Raw genomic sequence first — 20,850 nt, 5'->3', positions numbered from 1 at the left:
CAGGCTGTCCCCCCCCCTCCTCTATATAATGCCCCATGCAGGATGTCCCCCCCCCTTTATAATGCCCCATGCAGGATGCCCCCCCCTTCTCTTTATAATGCCCCATGCAGGCTGTCCCCCCCCTCTATATAATGCCCCATGCAGGATGTCCCCCCCCCCTCTATATAATGCCTCATGCAGGCTGTCCCCCCCCCTCTATGTAATGCCCCATGCAGGCTGCCCCCCCCTCTATATAATGCCCCATGCAGGCTGCCCCCCCCTCTATATAATGCCCCATGCAGGATGTCCCCCCCCCCTCTTTATAATGCCCCATGCCTCCATACATTAAAAAAAAAAAACCAAATACTCACCTCTCTTCTCCTCACCTGCTGCCGCTGCCCGCTGCTCGCTGCTCAGCTCCGAATTCCAGCGTTGTCGGCGTCTTCCCGTTCAGCGCTCCCTGTGACGGCTCAGGGGAGGGCGCGGTGAAAAGACGTCACCGCGCCCTCTGACCTGAGACGTCACAGGGAGTGCAGAGCAGGAAGACAGCGGATCTGCGGAGGCACGAGGAGAGGTAAGTATCGGGCTGCCGGGGCCCTGAGCAAGCGGCGGAGAAGGGCGGGCGCTGACACCGCTCTCCTCCGCCCATAGCCCAGCGGGGTGCGCGACCGCCAGTGGGCCCCTCTGCCTGCTCAGGGCCCCGGCATTTGCCCGGGTGCGCCGGGTGCTGACGCCGGCCCTGTGTGGCCCCCATGCTCCCCTGACCTCAACCCCATTGAGAACCTCTGGAGCATCATCAAAAGGAGTGTCTATGATGGCAGGAGGCAGTTCACATCTAAGCAACAGCTCTGGGAGGGTATTCTGTCCTCATGCAAAACAATTGAAGTAGAAACCATCCAAAACCTGACAAATTCAATGGACGAGAGAGTTCAGAAGCTCCTTTCGAACAAGGGGTCCTATGTGCAAATGTAACATCACCTAGAATAAAGTTTTGAGTTGAAAACTGTTTGATTTTAGTTTGTAATAACCTGCTAATGCTTATAATTTAAAAAATGACCATTTTTTTGTTCTTTATTAAAATGAAAAGGTTGAAAACTCTGCTGTGCATAATAATTTGGAACATGCATTTTGAGTGCAGTTTGAGTTTTTTATTTTTTTAAAAATATATACTGTTATCATAGGCAGTTTGTACAAAAACCTTTCAATTGTACTCTAATAGTTATTTGACTGGAAAATTACAATGACTGCAATTCATATAGGTAACTTGGGAAAATCTGAGAAAATATTATTTGCATAATAATTTGGGACACCGTGTAATAGTAAGTGCCACAAAATCATGTCCACCTCAACACATGACAAAATAAAGATCAAGTAGTCAACCTTTAAATTAACTACATACAAAGCATCTTAGTTTGTAGCGCTTTTGAAGTGGGTTTTTTTTTCAAGGTTTTTTTTTTTTTTTTTTTTTTTTTTTAAGTGAAACTTGTTTTACTGTAACTTGATATTTTTGCAGTGTGGTTATTGTCTGTGCAATTTTCCTAAAAAGATTTATTTTACATGTGTTACCTGTAAAAAACAATAAAGAAAAAAAAAAGAAAGGAATAAAAGAAAATGCATGATCAATGTGATGAAACCACAGCAAATTATGGGGGGAAACAAGCACATGTGTGTGAATATATCACATACATTTGAGGAAACCCAAAGGTTTCTTTTAGGATATGTGCCTGCGAGGCGTAACAGCCTGCGGCTCCGACGCTGCCGAGTAGCCACAAGTGACTTCCACTCATTATACAAGCTCATCCGTGTTGTGAGCCGTGCCTGGTTGTTGTTTTTTTATGTCAGTGTGGCATACTTATTTTTTACCTCGACTGTTCAAGGCCACGTTCAGTATTTCACATCAGTATTTGTGGCCAAAACCCAGGAGTGGAACAATCAGAGGAAAAGTATATTAGAAACACGTCACCACTTCTGCATTTATCACCCACTCCTGGTTTTGGCTTACGAATACTGATTATTATTATTATTTATTATTATAGCGCCATTTATTCCATGGCGCTTTACATGTGAAAAGGGGTATAATACAAGAACAATTACAATAATCTTGAACACAATGTGACAGCGACTGGTACAGGAGGAGCGAGGACCCTGCCCGCGAGGGCTCACAGTCTACAAGGGATGGGTGAGGATACAGTAGGTGAGGGTAGAGCTGGTCGTGCAGCGGTATGGTAGAGCGATGGTTACTGCAGGTTGTAGGCTTGTCGGAAGAGGTGGGCCTTCAGGTTCCTTTTGAAGGTTTCCACGGTAGGTGAAAGTCTGATACGTTGGGGTAGAGAGTTCCAGAGTAGGGGGGAAGCACGGGAGAAATCTTGTATGCGATTGTGGGAGGAGGAGATAAGAGGGGAGTAGAGAAGGAGATCTTGTGAGGATCGGAGGTTGCGTGCAGGTAAGTACCGGGACACTACGTCACAGATGTATGGAGGAGACAGGTTGTGGATGGCTTTGTATGTCATGGTTAGGGTTTTGAACTGGAGTCTCTGAGCAATGGGGAGCCAGTGAAGAGATTGACAGAGAGGAGAAGCCAGGGAATAGCGGGGGGACAGGTTGATTAGTCGAGCAGCAGAGTTTAGGATATATTGGAGGGGTGCGAGAGTGTTAGAGGGGAGGCCATAGAGCAGGAGGTTGCAGTAGTCGAGGCGGGAGATGAAGAGAGCGTGCACTAGTGTTTTCGCAGATTCATGGTTGAGGAATGTGCGGATTCGGGAGATATTTTTGAGTTGGAGTCGACAGGAAGTGGTAAGGGCTTGGATACGTGGTTTGAAGGAGAGTTCAGAGTCCAGGGTTACCCCAAGGCAGCGAGCTTGAGGGACTGGGGAGAGTGGGCAGCCATTGACGTTGATAGATAGGTCAGTTGGGGGGGTGATGTAAAATACTGAACGTGGCCTTAAATGTATGTGATCAAATGCAGTTTCCGAGGTTAATAATTGGACACTACACAGATGATCTATATGGGATCCGCGTTTTTTTTTTTTTTTTGCTCACCCATAGACTTGAATGGGCGAGTCTCATCCAAGACTCACAAAAGTCTTGACTTATAAGTCTGAACAAGCCTAAACCCTTTTTATGATTTTTGACTACACGTTAGTTACAGATAAATCACATGTAATTAGCGCTAAACCACTTTTGCCATGTGCGCGGCCCTACCGCAGCGCCCCAGTACATTACCTCAGGGCCCCAAGTACATTACCGCAGCGCCCCAGTGCGTTACCTCAGGGCACCAAGTACATTACCTCAGGGCCCCAAGTACATTACCGCAGCGCCCCAGTACATTACCTCAGGGCCCCAAGTACATTACCTCAGGGCCCCAAGTACATTACCGCAGCGCCCCAAGTACATTACCTCAGCGCCCAAGTACATTACCGCTGCGCCCCAAGTACATTACCTCAGCGCCCCAGTACATTACCTCAGGGCCCCAAGTACATTACCTCAGGGCTCCAAGTACATTACCGCTGCGCCCCAAGTATATTACCTCAGGGCCCCAGGTACATTACCTCAGGGCCCCAGTACACTACCGCAGCGCCCCCAGTACATTACCGCAGCGCCCCAGTACATTACCTTATTTCCTAGGGGAGCCACTTGATGCAACTCATGGCATTGATTGCATGATGTCAAAGCAATACAAGTCACCTGTGGAGCCGAGTCCCACATGGAGATATGGAGATTAGAGCTGGTGAGGTTACATAATCCTACGTCACGAGCAGAGGGATAATCCTGGAGAGAAAGGTCCAGTGGGCTTCTGTGGGGTTTCGTCTTTTGGTGGATATTTTCACGTGTCTTACATCTTGTCTGTGCGCGCCACATGTGTTTTATGCCTGTCATGTGTGTGATTGCTATAGTGATTTTTTTTTTCACCCACTTTGAGATAAACTGTCTGGCTCCACTATAATGTTCCTTTTTATCTTTCATATGTAGTAATCTGTTCCCTATGCCGATACACCGCTCCCCTGCAAATACTAAAAGAAGCCTCAATGACTTGTACAAAGAAAGTAATTTGATGCCCCCTGATTGCTGTGCCATAATACATCGCAGGCAACCATCGCCTCAACCAAAGCCTATCCAGACTGAGGAGATTTGATTAACTCTTTTAGTTGTGACCGTGGTTATTATACCTATCGGGGCACATGAATCATCGCTGTCATGGACAATTTTTGTTAACATTTTTTTAGGCTTTGAGTGTAATTTGTTTATTTCTACCTCATTCAGCCGTCCGATGTTCTTGTACGGTCACGGCCCCACTATCAGTATTCGGTCAGTATTCGGTCAGTATTTTTTCTCAGGAGTGGGAGCCAAAACCAGAAGAGGAACAATCAGAGAAAAGATATAATAGAAACAAGTCACCAATTCAGCATTTATCACCCACTCCTGGTCTTGGCTCCCACTCCTGAGAAATAATACTGACAAATACTGATAGTGGGGCTGTGGCCTACGAGTGATTTATGTGGTATTCACGGATAGTACTTGTACCTGTGATAGTCTGTGGATAGATCTTTCGCTGACTGGAAATTGCGGAGACATGTCCGATTTTGATCGGAGCGTTGGCTCAAAATAGGCGATGCAAGTCTATGGATCCATGAAAAAATTGGACCGCACTCGGATGACAACCAAGTGCAGTCCGTTTTTTTTTTTTTTTTTTTCCTTTCACGGACTTTCATATGGGAGAAGGTGGTAATACTTGTGAAAGAAGCCTAAGGGCTTGTTCAGACGTCAGTTTTTCTCCATGTACAAGAAAAACTGATGACCAAACTCTGATCAAAATAATCGATCTGATGTTAGAAAAACTGCGGTCTGAAAGAGCCCTTAGGTCACATTCAGTATCTGTAAGCCAAAACCAGGAGTGGGTGGTAAGTACAGAAGTGGTGACGTGTTTCTATTATACTTTTCCTCTGATTGTTCCACTCCTGGTTTTGGCTTACAAACACTGAGGTAAAAAACTGACCAAATACTCAATGTGTGAACATGGCCTTAGACTGCTTTCAGAAGTGGCACATCTAGTGCTGATTTTATGTGTGAACTTTGCACACTTGGGCTGTGTTTCCACAATGAGCTTTTGGCGCATTTTTGACGCTACATTTTTGCTGTGTCAAAAACGCAGCGTGTTACATTTCTAGCAAAGTGGATGGGATTTCTAAAAAAAAAAAAAAAAAAAAAAAAAAAATCTCCTGTCCGCTGTGCTTCTTTTTACTGCTGCGTAAACTGACCTACGGTGCGTTTTTTTTTTTTTTTTTTTTAAGATCCGTAGCATGTCAATTTCTCTTGCGGGTATGCTGCGTTTCCTGTGCGGAATTTCCCCATAGACTTGCATTAGGTGAGGAAATTCGGCAGGTAAAAAAAAACGTACGTGCGTTTTTAGTGTGTTATTGCAGCGGAAATGCATGTAATCCACATCTAAGTATGTATATAAAGTTTTGTGAAAGCAAAAAAAAACAGGAAGTATCAAAAACAAAGCAGCTCTATTTACAGCATGACGCCAAACAGACAAAAAAAAACGCAATGAATAAACACAAGTAACCTAATTTAAATAATAGGTGCAGAAATTCTGCAACATCAAAAACTCACCAGTGGTAACGTAGCCTTAATATCTGCAAGACTTGACAGTACCAGCAAAGTGGAAGAGTTTTAACTTAAAGGGAACCTGTCAAGTTGATACCACTATTTACCTGCAGATATAGGGTTAATCTGCAGGTAAATGGTGTAAAGTAATGTGCACACAATCCATATTTGCTTGCAGAAATTTCAGCAGCGGTTCTGCACCTCTTGGCAGCCAAAAAGCTGCAGAAATTCCACAGCGTTTTTGATGCGTTTTTTGCCTGCGGATTTGCCATGCTTTTTTTCCAATGCATTGTATAGGAAAAACACAGGCAAAAACGCACAAAGAGTGGACATGATGCTTATTTAAATGCACATGAAATCCTGTCAGGAAAATTCCTGATCATGTGGTTAGGTTTCCAATGCGTTTTTTGGGGCCAATTCTGCGCTGATTTACCCCATAAAAAATTCACCGTGTGCGCATACCCTTAGAAAGGTGCTTGACCGCTGTACTGAAAGTGCAGCTACAGGGAGAAAATTAACTTTATTCTTCCGGGGAGCTGCCAGCTTTCAGTCAAAGGCATAGCAACGCAGCTTGATACATGCTGCCCAACCAGTGGGCAGCATGTATCAGGCACTCTTTGTATGAACAAAGCCAGGTATGTTTCATTCTGAAAGGCTGCAACGTTTCAGAGAAAAACATACTTTTAAAGAGGCGAGAACCGAGTCACGTTGGAGACTAGTCGGACAGGTGGATCCCAGGTATCTTCACTCCGCTCGCTGCCCTAGATTGACCGCTGTCTGCCTATACACGTAGTAGACAGAGACCTGTCAATCCAAGGCAGCGGGCGGGGAGAAGACGCCTGGGATCCTCCTGTGCGGCTTGGTCCCGTTTCTATTAAACTATGTTTTTCTCTGACATGCCGCAGTGTTTCAGAGTTTAACATACATGGCTGGAATTGTGCAGCCCGTGACTAATACATGCTGCCTGTAGATCGGGCAGCATGAATCGGCTGTCAGATTCCCTTTAGGCCTTATTCAGATATTTGTGATTTGTTTTGTGTGTGTGAATAAGGCCTTAGGTTAAATAAGTTCCCATGATGTGTTTTGTTTTTTTTAATGCAGATTTTCTGCACTAATTGGTTAATGACGTTACTTGAGGATTTTTTCATTACATTTTTCAGTGAGTTTTTTTTTTTTTTTTACATATGTTTTTTATCACAGTTTCATATTTTATCAAACATTTCATATTACTTAGGGTATGTGCCCACGATCCGTGCTAGCAGCTTTTTGGACCCAGCTTACCTGCACTGCGTCCAAAACGCTGCGTTGTACAGTACAAGCACAGTGGATGGATTTAAAGAAATCCCAGGCCCTCTGTGCTTCTATTTGATGCCATGTAAACTCACCGGCGACACGACTTTAAGAGCGGCAGCATGTCAATTTCTGTTGCGGAGAAGCTCGTTTCCACAATAGAATATATAGGGTGCGGTAACTCCACATGTATTCAATGAACACATGTAGGTTTACATGTGGGATCGGACGCACCGAAAATGCGCTGCGTCCAAAGCGCTGCTATAGCCTGATCACATAGGGCACATAGCCTAAGATTTGATAAAACATTATTGATATACTGATGTGCAGATTACACGCATTTTTAGCTTATTTCCGCTTTGCAAATGCACTACATGTGTTGTTTTACCTGTGGATTTTCCTCATCTCATTCAAGTCTATGGAGAAAATCAGCAAAACAAAATCCATATTTATCGCAAGAGAAATTGACATGTTGTGGATTTTCAAAAACGCACCGCAGGTCAGTTTATGTAGCATAAAAAAAACAGGGTGGGCATGAGATATCTGATTCCCATATACTTTGCTGGAGCTGTAAGATGCTGTGTGTGTGTGTGTGTGTTTTTTTTTTTTTTTTTTTTTGTCTTTTTTTGGCTCAGGGTAAAAACTGTACTAAATACTCATTGTGGGAAATTAGCCTTAATGCCCTATACTTGTGCAATATTTAATGCCTTATTAGCCGTACAGGGTGCATAAGTAATAGTTGCACCTGAGCCCTGGTTCCTTAGCAAACTCTAATAGGCCTTTTGCAACATAACTCACGCCGAGGAGCCGGGGAAAATGACTCGTGCAGCGAGCGGGCCCCGGAACTGCGCTCAGCGAGTGCTGTCCTGTCACTCACTGAGCTCAGCGCAGCTACAGGGCTCGCTCGCTGCAAGAGTCATTCTCCCCGGTTCCTCGGTGTGAGCGGTCGCATGGATCACAGCAGGGGACACTTAGGACAGTTGAGTATAAGGATTTTTCATTTTATTCTTATTTTTACAAATGGAGACAGTGGGAGCAGAGTCCTACTCTCATCATGGTCCTACGAGTGCTATGATGAGCACCAGCAGGGGACAATGATGAGGGCAGTATTCAGCACCCGGTGCTTTGGAACGGCGCCAACTGTACCGCAGATTCTCAGGCACCGGTACGTGTGCTGATGATGCGGCACACAGGTGCACATGGACACACTGACACGAATATCTCCGGTATTGTGTTACGCGCACGCCAGTTCAACTAGGTTCAGATAGGGGCGAGACAGGTTACATGAATTTTTTGGAATCCTGGGGGAACCGTTACTCAGGGAGACCATAGACCATGTGCTGCTGCTTCTCTCAGGGACACAGGGGTATTGACCCTCGGGCACAGACACGTAGGTTGTTTCACTTGCTGACCAGACACACTTGACGAGTCCTCATAAACGGTAGAACAGTAGCATTTAATAAGAAGCCGCACAGTCAGTGCAAGTTAAGTCTTATGAGCAACAGGCTCCAGTGACAAACAGTACAGTTTCCTTAGCAGCACAGCAGTTCACAGTCTTCCCAGTAGTACAGGACAGCACAGTTCTAATGCAAAGACACATTAATGAACACTGCATTCTTTACAGCACAGTGAGATGGAGGAGGGGGGAGGGTTTGCTGAGGGAGATGATCCCTGTGACACCATTTCTTCCAGTCCTTATCTTTCTGCCTGACAATACTCTGCACTGTTAGTACAGGAACTCTACCTGATCTGTGCTTAGCTTCACTCCTGACTTGAATCCTTTTGCACTTGCAGGGGCGCTTCTGTGAGATACAGCTCACACATGCCACCTTTCTCTTCGGCTCTAGCCAGACAGTAAACAACTTCCCCATGATCCCCCTGGGGCTCTGCTAAAACACCCCCCTTCTCCTGTGACTGTGTTAACCCCTCTAATTGCTGGATGCTTTTAAAGCACCAGCACTACTTCTGCATGTCACACTCTGCAAAAGCACTACTTCTGCATGTCAAAACTGTTTTTTAAGGTACCGGAAATAAAAGGACATGTGAAAGAGCCCTTAGTCAATGTGCAATTTTCCACATGGGCTTCAGGTCTGTGTAATAAAAAAAGAATTGCAGTATGCACTAATCTGGTCTGATTTACGAACAAGAATGGTGCATGTAAATGGTAGTCAGCTCTTTCATCTATTCGCAATGTGAGGGAGCACGCAGAGCTGCATATGGAGCCAGTCATCGGCTACTGGTCTCCTTACCTGAACTCAACAGCTTCATAGCCATGCATTGCAACGCAATATAAGTAAATGAGGTCACATTGCGACCTTGGGGGTACTACTCCAACCACGACAAGCAAAAAGTCCAACTGCATAGGACTTTTTGTGACTTGCTATTGACTCGCCCAGGGGATGGGGACGACTCGGCGCCCGGACTTGTTGTTGCCTGATCTTGGGGGATGTCGCGGTGGTCGGCTCCCGGGCCCGTACTGTGGGGTCACTCTTAAAAAGAAGGAAGGAAGTTATATAGGATAGGGGAATGTTCGTGACGCCACCCGTGGTGTCTGGTGAGGATCACTAGCGCTGCAACAGTCCTCTGAGGCCGGTTTTCAGGCAGCTTGGTTGGTGCGGCTCCCCACAGGTGGAGTGGGGCCTCATGGCAGTGTAGGAGAAGGATGCAGGACAGAGGGGACCCAGCCGGGTCAGAGGAAGGATAGAAGAATAGGCACGCACACCAGAGTTCACTTCAGTACCTTTACTGGTTGTGTTCCAGGCACAATCCAGGGCACTTTAGGGTGAAGGGTGCATATCAGGACTCTCCCCAGTGAGCGGGTGTTGGGCCTCCTGCTCCTTGCCTTTTCTTGATAAGTTTCTGACCTGCCTGGAGTTAGGCCTAACTTGATCTCTGTCTTGCACCTGCTGACCTGGTGGTAGGGCCTTCTGTTGGAGATCACACTCCCTGGTCTCTTGGGCCTCCGTGACTCCTGACCCTGGTACGTAATCAGCTTTTGGTGTTCCTGGGACATATAGTTCGCCAGGGCTTCCGGTTGTTTCTGCTGGATGTAAGGTATCCCTGCAGACGCGGACCCGGTGTCCGGTAAATGGTTTTGGGGTGAGCTGGTTAAGCTCCTCTGCCCCCTATGTTGCTTGCTTACTCCACTTGCCTTCGGCCACGCTCTGAGCCCTCACTAGGCTTCACACGGGCAGTAGGCCTCACTACTCTTCACCGCTCTTTTGGCGTCGGCACGCCCTAGGCTCACTAACTCGAGCTCTCTGAGTCTGGACTGAACTGACTGAGCTCCACTGCAGGCTAGCTTCTGCAGGAGCTCCTCTCAACAGACTGACTTTCTCACAGACTGACCTTCTCACAGGCTGTAGACTCTAGACTGTGGACTCCAGACTGAGCTGCCTGGCTCCACCTTCCCTTTATATATTCCTAACGGGCTCCCTCTGCTGGTCTGAGGTGGAAGGTGGAGGTGTATGAATGCTATGAGGGCCTCTTGTGGAGAAGTCCGTCCATGCACCCCTCTGGGATCTGTGGCACCAATGCGCAGCAGGGCGCCACACTATCGCAGCCTCAGTGCCCTCGGGGTCATAATGCGATCTCATTTAATTGTACTGAGATGTGATGCAGCAAACTGGTCGTGCAACAGCTGTTGTGGCCAAAGTTGCCGTGTAGCCCCAGCCTGATTGGGGGAGGCTATGAACGCAGTCACAATGCACATAATGAGTGCCATACTGATATATTTCTGTCACTCTGCAGACTTCCCTGGTCAGCCTGGCCTTCGCCTTGAGGTACGTGGAACATCTGATGAAGATGCCTTTAACTCAAGGCTGGGTAAGTCCTAAAGTTGGATGGCAGAATTTGAATTGGTAGTAGATACTCCTGTATATGGCTGCTTGGTTTTTATTTTGCCTTCTTCTTTATTTTATTATTTCCCATCAATAATATCACAGAAACATATTCCATCTACCACTTTGGATAAGATGATTTTGTCATCATGTATTTTTTTCAAGAATGATTTGTATTAAAGCAATTAAAACATTGTGTTGACACCATCCAGAAACCCAATTTGTTCTCTACTGTGCCACCTAACATATCCTCAATGTATACCAACCAAGTCAGGGCCACATACTCATAATTACAAGTGACTTTGCTGTCCCGTTCCATATTGATCCACATGGAGAAAAAAAAAGCAATATATCAATTCTTTGGCTATGTTCACACTGACTTTTTTTTCAGGGTTGTTTTTTTTTTTTTTTTAAGTGGAAATTCTCGGTACTCTTTTAAAACTTTACCAATTCATTTCTATGGAAAATCGACTTTGTTGTTCATATGAGGGTTTTTTTTCCTAAAGAGGTTTTGAAAACCTCCAGGGGACAAAAAGAAAATATATCACTTATTTAAAATAAACCTCTCAAAACTAGACACAGTCCAATCAAAAGGCTGCAAAAATTAAGGTAAAAAAATCTTTCAAAACAAATTACAAAATGTATCTGTGAAGATATCCCAGAATTGTCATTTTATGAGATATGTAATTAATTACTAAAGCATAAATGTCAGACATCACTTTCATTATAATTTTTCCACAAATGTAGCCATGTGATGACTTGTCTTTTTTTGGGTGGAACGGGTTGTATTTTATTTATTTTTTTTACGTCGTTATACATATATTGGTGTGTAAACTGTTTCGATTTTCCAAAAAATTTTAGGAAGGGGAAAATGTAAAAAAGCAATCCAGAATTGTTTTGTCCTGGTTTCAGCATTTTTTTTTTTAATCTTAGTGTGGCATTTTGCAAGCTAAAATATTACACTGCAATACTTCTGGATTTTTATTGTGCCCCATAGAAATGGCATAATGCTTGTCCCACGTTTGTGTCACTTACTGGTCTGCTTGCTTCAGTTATGAGAAAATCATTGTTTTATTTGCTGTAGATCTACCAACTCTGTATAATTCCGCCCACACCACTGATTGGCAGCTTTCTGCCTATGCATGGTGAAAGCTGCCAATCAGTGGTGGGGACGGGGTTGTACTACCTGGCAGCAGGTTTACTAGTCCTCTAGTGATAATCTCCTGCTGATAAAAAAATGATTTTCTAAAAACTATAGCAAGCAGCCCAGTAAGTGACACATCTCTGGAATCAAGGTATGTGCCCTTACGTTATACAGATCTTAGATTAGGTAGCTAAATACCTGGTGAAAGATTCCCTTTAAATGTATGCTGCCTTGCTGGAAATAAAGTATTTGTTATACAGTTTGGTCAGGTCATAGTTTTTCCTTTTTGTTTTTGTTTTTTTTTATTCCCCCACTTTCAACAAAATTCCATAGGTTTGACAGCAAAATGTAAGGTCTCCCCCGAAGTGGCAAATAATTTCCAGATTCTTTATGTCTTTCTGAGGTTGTGAATATTTTACATAAGATGTGATCTTCAGGCAATTACAATCTCAGCAGTGAGTGTTTGTTTTGGGTCTGGCTCGCTTGCAAGGCATTCATTTCTACCTAATGCCAAAATCATATGTCAGGTGGCCAAAACTAACAGCATTTCTTACATGTTTTCCTCTTGTCCATCGCTCAAATGCGTATATTCATTTTATTATTTCTTTATAACCATACAGTGATTGAAAGAAATGATTCAGAGCAGCATTATTGTTAGGAAGATTATGTTCTGAATCTCCCGCTCCTTCCATATGTATATGATTATGCAGAAGAATGTAATGAACTATACATATATTTCCTTTGTAAAGGGCTATCCCCTATCCCCTAACCTACCCCTATAGATAGAGGATAGTTTGCTATTTTGGCAATAAGACCTCATTCAGATGTCCATTTTGTTTCATGTATGTTTCCTGTGTTTTTCTAAGAACATGTACCTATTATAATCTATGGGGCTGTGCACATGTCAGTGATTTTTCTCATCCACAAAACATAGACGTCTAAACGAGGAAATATATGTATAGGGGATAACTTGCTATTTTGGGAATTACTCCTTAATTCCCTATCCATAGGGAATAACTTGCTGATTACTTGGGATCCTACCACTGGGACCCCAAGCGATCTGAAGATCGGGGCTCTAGAACCCAGAGAACAGCGACCCGTCTTCAATCGAGCAGTGGAGTGCATGCTTGATCTCCGCACTATTCATTGTCTATAGGACTGCCGAAGAAAACCAAGTATAGTGCTTCACTATTTCCGGTAGTCCCTTCGACAATAAGAACATGTGCCCTTCTGCTCCATTCAAGGTGGGAATCTGCAAAGTCCCATTGTTGGGATTCCTCAACCGCAAGTTGAAAGGGAACCTGTCGCCTCCAAAAACGCTGTTTACATGCAGATATAGGTGTAACGGGTCTGGGAGGTGGAACCTCTGAGCAACTATACAAGGGGGCAGTCCTTGTAAGGAAGCGGGTGGCTCCCAGGGAAGACGGGCAGGTAGTCACGGCAAGTGACAGGGACAGTCTCTGGGTAGAGGGGCAGGTAGTCACGGCAAGTGACAGGGACAGTCTCTGGGTAGAAGGGCAGCGGGCTGGTGGCTGGTGAGCGCTCCCAGGTGAGCGGGCGAGAGTTTCTGGACAGGCAGGTGGTCACGGCAAGTGACGGCAGAACCTCCAGGTAGACTAGCAGACAGGTAGCGGATGGACGCTCCCAGGTGAGCGGGCAAGAGTCTCTGGACAGGCAGGTTGTCACGGCAAGTGACGGCAGAGCCTCCAGGTAGGCTAGCAGGCAGGTAACAGGTGAACGCTCCCAGGTGAGCGGGCGAGAGTCTCTGGACAGGCAGGTGGTCACGGCAAGTGACGGCGGAGCATCCAGGTAGGCTAGCAGGCAGGTAACAGGTGAGCGCTCCCAGGTGAGCGGGCAGGCTGGTCCATAGACAGACTGACAGGAGTCGGAGGGCAGACCGTCGGACCGCAGGCTTGCAAGCGGGTAGCGGATATCAGGCAGGTATCAAGCAGGAATCTGGCAGGCGACTTGCAGGTAACAGGCAGGAATCTGGCAGGTGACTGGCAGGTAACAAGTAGGAATCTGGCAGGTGACTGGCAGGTAACTGGTAACGGGACCTGAGGGCTGAAGCAGAGTGAAGGCTTTGCAACAACATTGCTCGGGCACCTCCATTTTGGAGGAGGTGCCTTATATATGGGAGGTCCTCTGGCAATTGGCCGGGGACTCCTTAGGACAGCGCGCGCGGTCCCTTTAAGAGAGGGGGAGCGCGCGCGCGCCCTAAGCACACTGCCGGGGAAGGAGCGCGTGCCGGAAGCAGCGGGGAGAGAAGCGCTGGAGGACGCCGCGCCAGGAGCGGGGAGGTGAGAGGGACGGCGTCTCTGCCTAGTACGGGGCAGAGACGCCGATGCTACAATAGGGTTCATCTGAAGGTAAATAGCATTGCAATGCTGCCTAGACACCTTACTGAAAGTGCTGCTACTGGGAGAAAATTAACTTATTTCCTACCAGGAGCCGTCGGCTTTCAGTCATGGCGCCGTGCAACCAGTGGCTACAGGCACCGCTCACAGTACTGTGAGTGGCGGCTGTAAGTGTAGCACCCTGAGGATTCGGCTGCTACAGGGGTATTGCACCTCAACCCAGAGGTGTGATATTCCACTCCCGGGTAAGGATGGAGTGTGGAACTGAGCTCAGTAGGCTGCATGCACTACACACATCCCATTTCCGGGGAACAGACCGATGGTACTCCCACTAGAGAAATGTGCAGGTACGACAGTGTCTGTTCCTGGCTGGAGTGGGAGGGGGGTGGAACATCCCAGTAGTGTAGGGGCAGATAGGGGGAGCAGTCTGGGTAGTGCTAGGAGCTCATTGGGTGCTGGTCACCTGAGCTCACACATAGAGGGAGTATATAAGGTGGGCACCATCTTAGATCAGGGTCAGTCAGTCAGAGAAGCAGAGCAGAGGAGAAGAGCAGCTCCAAGGCCAAGAGAGAGAGAGAGGAGAAAGAAAGACCCAGAGGGGGAGAAAGAAGGAACTCCAAGAGCCCAAATTAGACCAGAGGGTGAAGAGTTGGCAACAGGGTACCGGATCCCAAGCTGGCAGAGGCTACAGCACACCTTAGCCAGGAACCGGAGGTCGTGGGCAGGATCGATCTGCCACGATCACCCACTAAATCCACCCGGAAGGCAGACCAGGAATAGGGTCAGGGAACCCAGAGACAAGGGTTTACCACCAAGAGGCCCGAGGGAGCCGGACATAGGTGGATCCCTGGTGGGGAAGGCCAGAGAAGAGGACAGGACAGAAAGGGAGCTCAGGACCACGCTCCAGAATCACCTGGGGGTTGGCTGAGTCCAGGACCTGGTGGACGCAGCACGGCTCGGGTGGTCACTTAAGGCCGGAGTGACCAGAACAACTGCAGTAAGTAAACAAACCCTGAACTGCACAGCCCGACTCTGAGTCTCATTTCCATCCCCGCTGCACCACCACAACCCTCATCCTCTGCAACTGACCCCCTGAGGCTATACCCCTCCCGTTGGGGGTTATACTACCTGAGCTGCACATACATCATCAGCCTCAGCGGACCCTGCTGCAGCGGCGGCCGTATTGACCGCAATTCAACGGGTGGCGTAGTCGACACAAAAGAACATCTAGAAACATCATAAGGACTGCCACACACTGAGCTTGACACCCTGGGCACGGACCGGGTCACAGCCACTCGGAGACTACAACCCCCATCTGATCCGGCTCCGGGTATCCCCAACAACACTGGCCCAGGGGGCGCGTCATAAGCATGCCCCAGCACTTTGACAGCCGCCTCTGCACAGACAACTGGAGGCTTTTCCAAAGCTACGATTGGTACTGACAGAGTGACTCGTTGGCGTTTCCATATCTAGTTTATTTTTCCCTGTACTACAAGGCGGTGGTTAGTGGGAGGCACCTTTCTCCATCTGACTATACGGCGTGCAGCACAGTAGGTTTTCCTTTGTATTTTCGCCTATGGGATGTGTTTGTATTTCATAATTCTGGACCTTCCCAGTATAAGAATGTTTTGTGTGACATGAGTTTATTCTGAACAATCCAGGGTATTGTATAAATTCTATTCGACCCTGCCTAGATCATGTACTAATGAATAATACAAGTAAACGTCATTTTACAGAGCAAATAAAACAGGAAGTCTGAACCAAGGTGGACCACACTGAAGGCGTGGGTGCGTTCACATGGAGTACTTATTCGTTAGCAGGATAAATCCAAAATAGTTTTCAGTAGAAATCCACGTAAGAAATCCATGAGGTTTTTTGATATGGCTTTCACTTCTTATATACAGTGTGTACAGAAAGTATTCAGACCACTTTAAATTTTTCACTCTTTGTTTCATTGCAGTAATTTGGTAAATTCTAAAAAGTTCATTTTCACCTTCCCCCATGACGGCACCACGGAGAGAGGGGATCCGCCCTTCAAGGACCGGAAACCTACAGATAAAAGGGCGGTACCTCTCTCCTCCATCAGTTGGTTTCCTGTCCTTGACAGGATCCTACAGTTCCGGAGGAGGCATACCTGCTTGGTGCCAGAAGATGGACATCGTGCGATGCCAGGCCCGGCCAATCCGATCCAGGCAGCGGGGTTCCCTGCCTCGGCTGGTGCGGTGCCCTGATACACCACCACTGGGGTCAGTGGGCCTTTAGGGTGTGCGGGGGGGGGGGGTCCAGACAAAGAGGACGGGGCCTGTCAGGGCCCGCCGAGGTGCTGTGCTGGACCCCCCAGCTGGTTGCGGCAGGTGGGAGCACGGCGTGCTTTGGAACTTCTGGGTCTGCTGCGCTTGCGCGAGTGCGCCGGCGCCTCCGTATGACACGGCGCCGCAATGCATGACTGGGTAGCCAGTCTGCGCAGGCGCGGGCATCCTCCCGCAGGTGCGGGGGAGGAGGGGGCGCCGGGTCACCACAGGCACTATGGGAGGGACTCCCAGTGCCTTAAAAGACAGTGGAGGACGCCAGAAGCTGCTTCTTAAAGCTCTGGCACGCTGTCAGTGGAAAAAAAAAGAAAAAGAGATATATATATATATATATATATATATATATATATATATATATATATATATATATACAGTGCCTACAAGTAGTATTCAACCCCCTGCAGATTTAGGTGGTTTGATAAGATGCAAATAAGTTAGAGCCTTCAAACTGCAAACGAGAGTAGGTTTTATGAACAGAAGCATAAATCTTACAAACCAAAAAGTTATGTTGCTCAGTTGAATTTTATTAATTTTTAAACATAAAAGTGTGGGTCAATTATTATTCAACCCCTATGTTTAATATTTTCTGGAATAACCCTTGTTTGCAATTACAGCTAATAATCGTCTTTTATAACAGGGTTCCCCAACTCCAGTCCTCAAGGCCCACCAACAGGTCATGTTTTCAGGATTTCCTTAGTATTGCACAGGTGATGTAACTATTGCCTGTGCTGATGATGGAATTATCACCTGTGCAATACTAAGGAAATCCTGAAAACATGACCTGTTGGTGGGCCTTGAGGACTGGAGTTGGGGAACCCTGTTTTATAAGACCTGATCAGGCCAGCACAGGTCTGTGGAGTTATCTTGGCCCACTCCTCCATGCAGATCTTCTCCAAGTTATCTAGGTTCTTTGGGTGTCTCGTGTGGACTTTATTCTTGAGCTCCTTCCACGAGTTTTCAATTGGGTTAAGGTCAGGAGACTGACTAGGCCACTCCAACACCTTGACTTTTTCCCTCTTGAACCAGGCCTTGGTTTTCTTGGCTGTGTGCTTTGGGTCGTTGTCTTGTTGGAAGATGAAATTACGACCCATCTTAAGATCCTTGATGGAGGAGTGGAGGTTCTTGGCCAAAATCTCCAGGTAGGCCGTGCTATCCATCTTCCCATGGATGCGGACCAGATGGCCAGGCCCCTTGGCTGAGAAACAGCCCCACAGCATGATGCTGCCACCACCATGCTTGACTGTAGGGATGGTATTCTTGGGGTCGTATGCAGTGCCATCCAGTCTCCAAACGTCACGTGTGTGGTTGGCACCAAAGATCTCGATCTTGGTCTCATCAGACCATAGAACCTTGAACCAGTCTGTCTCAGAGTCCTCCAAGTGATCATGAGCAAACTGTAGACGAGCCTTGACATGACGCTTTGAAAGTAAAGGTACCATACAGGCTCGTCTGGAACGGAGACCATTGCGGTGGAGTACGTTACTTATGGTATTGACTGAAACCAATGTCCCCACTGCCATGAGATCTTCCCGGAGCTCCTTCCTTGTTGTCCTTGGGTTAGCCTTGACTCTTCGGACAAGCCTGGCCTCGGCACGGGAGGACACTTTCAAAGGCTGTCCAGGCCGTGGAAGGCTAACAGTAGTTCCATAAGCCTTCCACTTACGGATGATGCTCCCAACAGTGGAGACAGGTAGGCCCAACTCCTTGGAAAGGGTTTTGTACCCCTTGTCAGCCTTGTGACCCTCCACGATCTTGTCTCTGATGGCCTTGGAATGCTCCTTTGTCTTTCCCATGTTGACCATGTCTGAGTGCTGTTCACAAGTTTGGGGAGGGTCTTAAATAGTCAGAAAAGGCTGGCAAAAGAGATCTTTAATCCACACATGTGAAGCTCATTATTCTTGGTGCCTGAACTACTTCTTAATACTTTAGGGGGACCAAACAGAATTCTTGTGGTTTGAGGGGTTGAATAATAAATGACACTCTGAATTAACTTTTAACGTTTTAAAAAAACAAAAAAAACAAACAAAAAAAAAAATTTGCTGCAGTGCATTTCCCACTTCCAGGCTGAACTACAGTACAAATGTCACAATGCCAAGTTAATTCTGCATGTGTCAACCAGCTAAATCTGCAGGGGGTTGAATACTACTTGTAGGCACTGTGTGTGTATATATATATATATATATATATATATATATATATATATATATATATATATATATATATATATATATATATATATATATATATATATATATATATATATATATATATATATATATATATATATATATATATATATATATGAGATATTATAGTGAGGTAGCGCTATTCATCACGCTGGGGAACACTCGCTTCACCGGGTCAATTAAAGCACACAAGCCACATTTTCCGGTAACACGACATCCAGCAGTTTATTACACTTCATAACATGGTCCATCGCAGTGGCGCACCAAACGTGGTCTCCAGGTCTCGTACCTTCCAAGGCTACTGGTATCCCACATATAACATCCAGGAGCCTTTCCAGTGGCAGACATGCCCACTTGGCTCCAGTTACAGCCTTCAGCAAAGTAACTATATCAGTGTCCATATAATGCACCGCTTTTACCTTTTGCCGGGTCTAGCTGCTTCCATCAGCTTTGTTCTGCCCCGGCTGTGGCTTTCAGGCTCACTAGGCCACACTCTCTCTACCTCTGTTTCAAACCACCAGGATTTATATATCCTTCTGTGCACACAGGACCTGTCATGATGTCACAGTCATGTGATCAGTCCTTCTGTGTGCACAGGACCTGTGATGATGTCACAGTCATGTGATCAGTCACCTGAGGGGGAGGTACATGGTCAGCCAGAACACATTCCCTGGCCATTACAGTAATGCCGCAAGCCGCTGCATTACTAATATATATAATATTATAATAAATATATAATATTATAATCAATATACGCTATATTAAAAATAATTGAGTGACCGGGAGCTGCTGGAGGAGCAACAGCTGCATCCTCAGTCGCCACCACCACCGCCAACCCAACGAAAGAAGAAGCCGGAAGAAACGGGGCAACAGGACCGTAACAGTGGAAGCGGGCGCTCCGGCAGATCGTCGCAGCGCAGCAAAGACTCCACCTCAGCATCTTCCAGGAGGACTCGTCTACAAAGATGGCTCCACCTCCTGAACCGGGAAGAAAGAGTATGGGGAAAACAAAGAATAGGACCTGTGCACTATGCACAGAAGCCTTACCCACTACTGGGGATAAGAGCCTCTGCAGCTCCTGCATTGAGCAAACTATATGCGAGAGAACTCCGAAATTTGCCTCTGAACTTAGAGACCTAATTAAGTCGCAGGTCGAAAATACCATTAAATCCTTTCGGGGGGGTAAAAGGTTAAAAAAAAAACTAAAGACATATCCCCCGAGTCCGGATCTAGTGTAACGGGTCTGGGAGGCGGAACCTCTGAGCTACTATACAAGGGGGCGGTCCTTGTAAGGGAGCGGGTGGCGACCAGGCAGGCAGTCACAGCAGGTGACCGGGACAGTCTCTAGAAGAACGGGCAGGAGGTCACGGCAAGTGACCGGGGCAGTCTCTGGATGAACGGGCAGATGGTCACGGCAAGTGACCGGGGCAGTCTCTGGGTGAACGGGCAGATGGTCACGGCAAGTGACCGGGGCAGTCTCTGGGTGAACGGGCAGATGGTCACGGCAAGTGACCGGGGCAGTCTCTGGGTAAAGGGTTGGTACGACCTGTGGCGGCTGATGGTAGACGTGAGCTCCCAGGTGAGCAGGCGAGAGTCTCTGGATAAACGGGTGGTCACAGCATGTGACGGCGGAGCCTCCAGGAAGACCAACAGACAGGCGGCAGATGAGCGCTCCCAGGTGAGCGGGCAGAAGTCTCTGGACAGGCGGGTGGTCACAGCACGTGACGGCAGAGCCTCCAGGTAGGCTAGCAGACAGGCAGCAGATGAGCGCTCCCAGGTGAGCGGGCAGGAGTCACTGGACAGGCAGGTGGTCACAGCACGTGACGGCAGAGCCTCCAGGTAGGCTAGCAGGCAGGTAGCAGATGTGCGCTCCCAGGTGAGCGGGCAAGCTGGTCCATAGACAGACTGACAAGAGTTGGAAGGCAGACCGTCGGACCTCAGGCAAGCAGGCAGGTAGTTGATGTGCGCTCCCAGGTGAGCGGGCAAGCTGGTCCTTAGACAGACTGACAGGAGTAGTAAGGCAGACCGTCGGACCTCAGGCTAGCAGGCAGGTAGCAGAATATCAGGCAGGAATAAGACAGCAAGCTGGCAGGAATCTGGCAGGTAACTGGCAACGGGACCTGAGGGCTGAAGCAGAGT

At 47.2% G+C, this 20,850-nt stretch overlaps 1 protein-coding gene and 1 long non-coding RNA gene across 6 annotated transcripts in view; one reads left to right on the top strand and one right to left on the bottom strand.

Annotated features, from left to right (window-relative positions):
- Positions 1–20,850, bottom strand: part of SMOC1 (SPARC related modular calcium binding 1) — a 301,635-nt gene that overhangs the window by 168,300 nt on the left and 112,485 nt on the right. The window lies entirely within an intron of this gene.
- LOC141153777 (uncharacterized) overlaps positions 1–20,850 on the top strand; it is a 140,232-nt gene that overhangs the window by 15,522 nt on the left and 103,860 nt on the right. The window contains exon 2 of the long non-coding RNA XR_012247353.1: positions 10,627–10,701. This is a non-coding gene — a long non-coding RNA (uncharacterized lncRNA). The remainder of the gene's footprint in view (positions 1–10,626; positions 10,702–20,850) is intronic.

The sequence above is a fragment of the Phyllobates terribilis genome, unplaced genomic scaffold (assembly GCF_046119375.1).
Source record: "Phyllobates terribilis strain yellow unplaced genomic scaffold, ASM4611937v1 Scaffold_7__3_contigs__length_470593459, whole genome shotgun sequence".
NCBI lineage: Eukaryota > Metazoa > Chordata > Amphibia > Anura > Dendrobatidae > Phyllobates > Phyllobates terribilis.
This window is presented reverse-complemented; position numbering and strand designations above follow the sequence as displayed.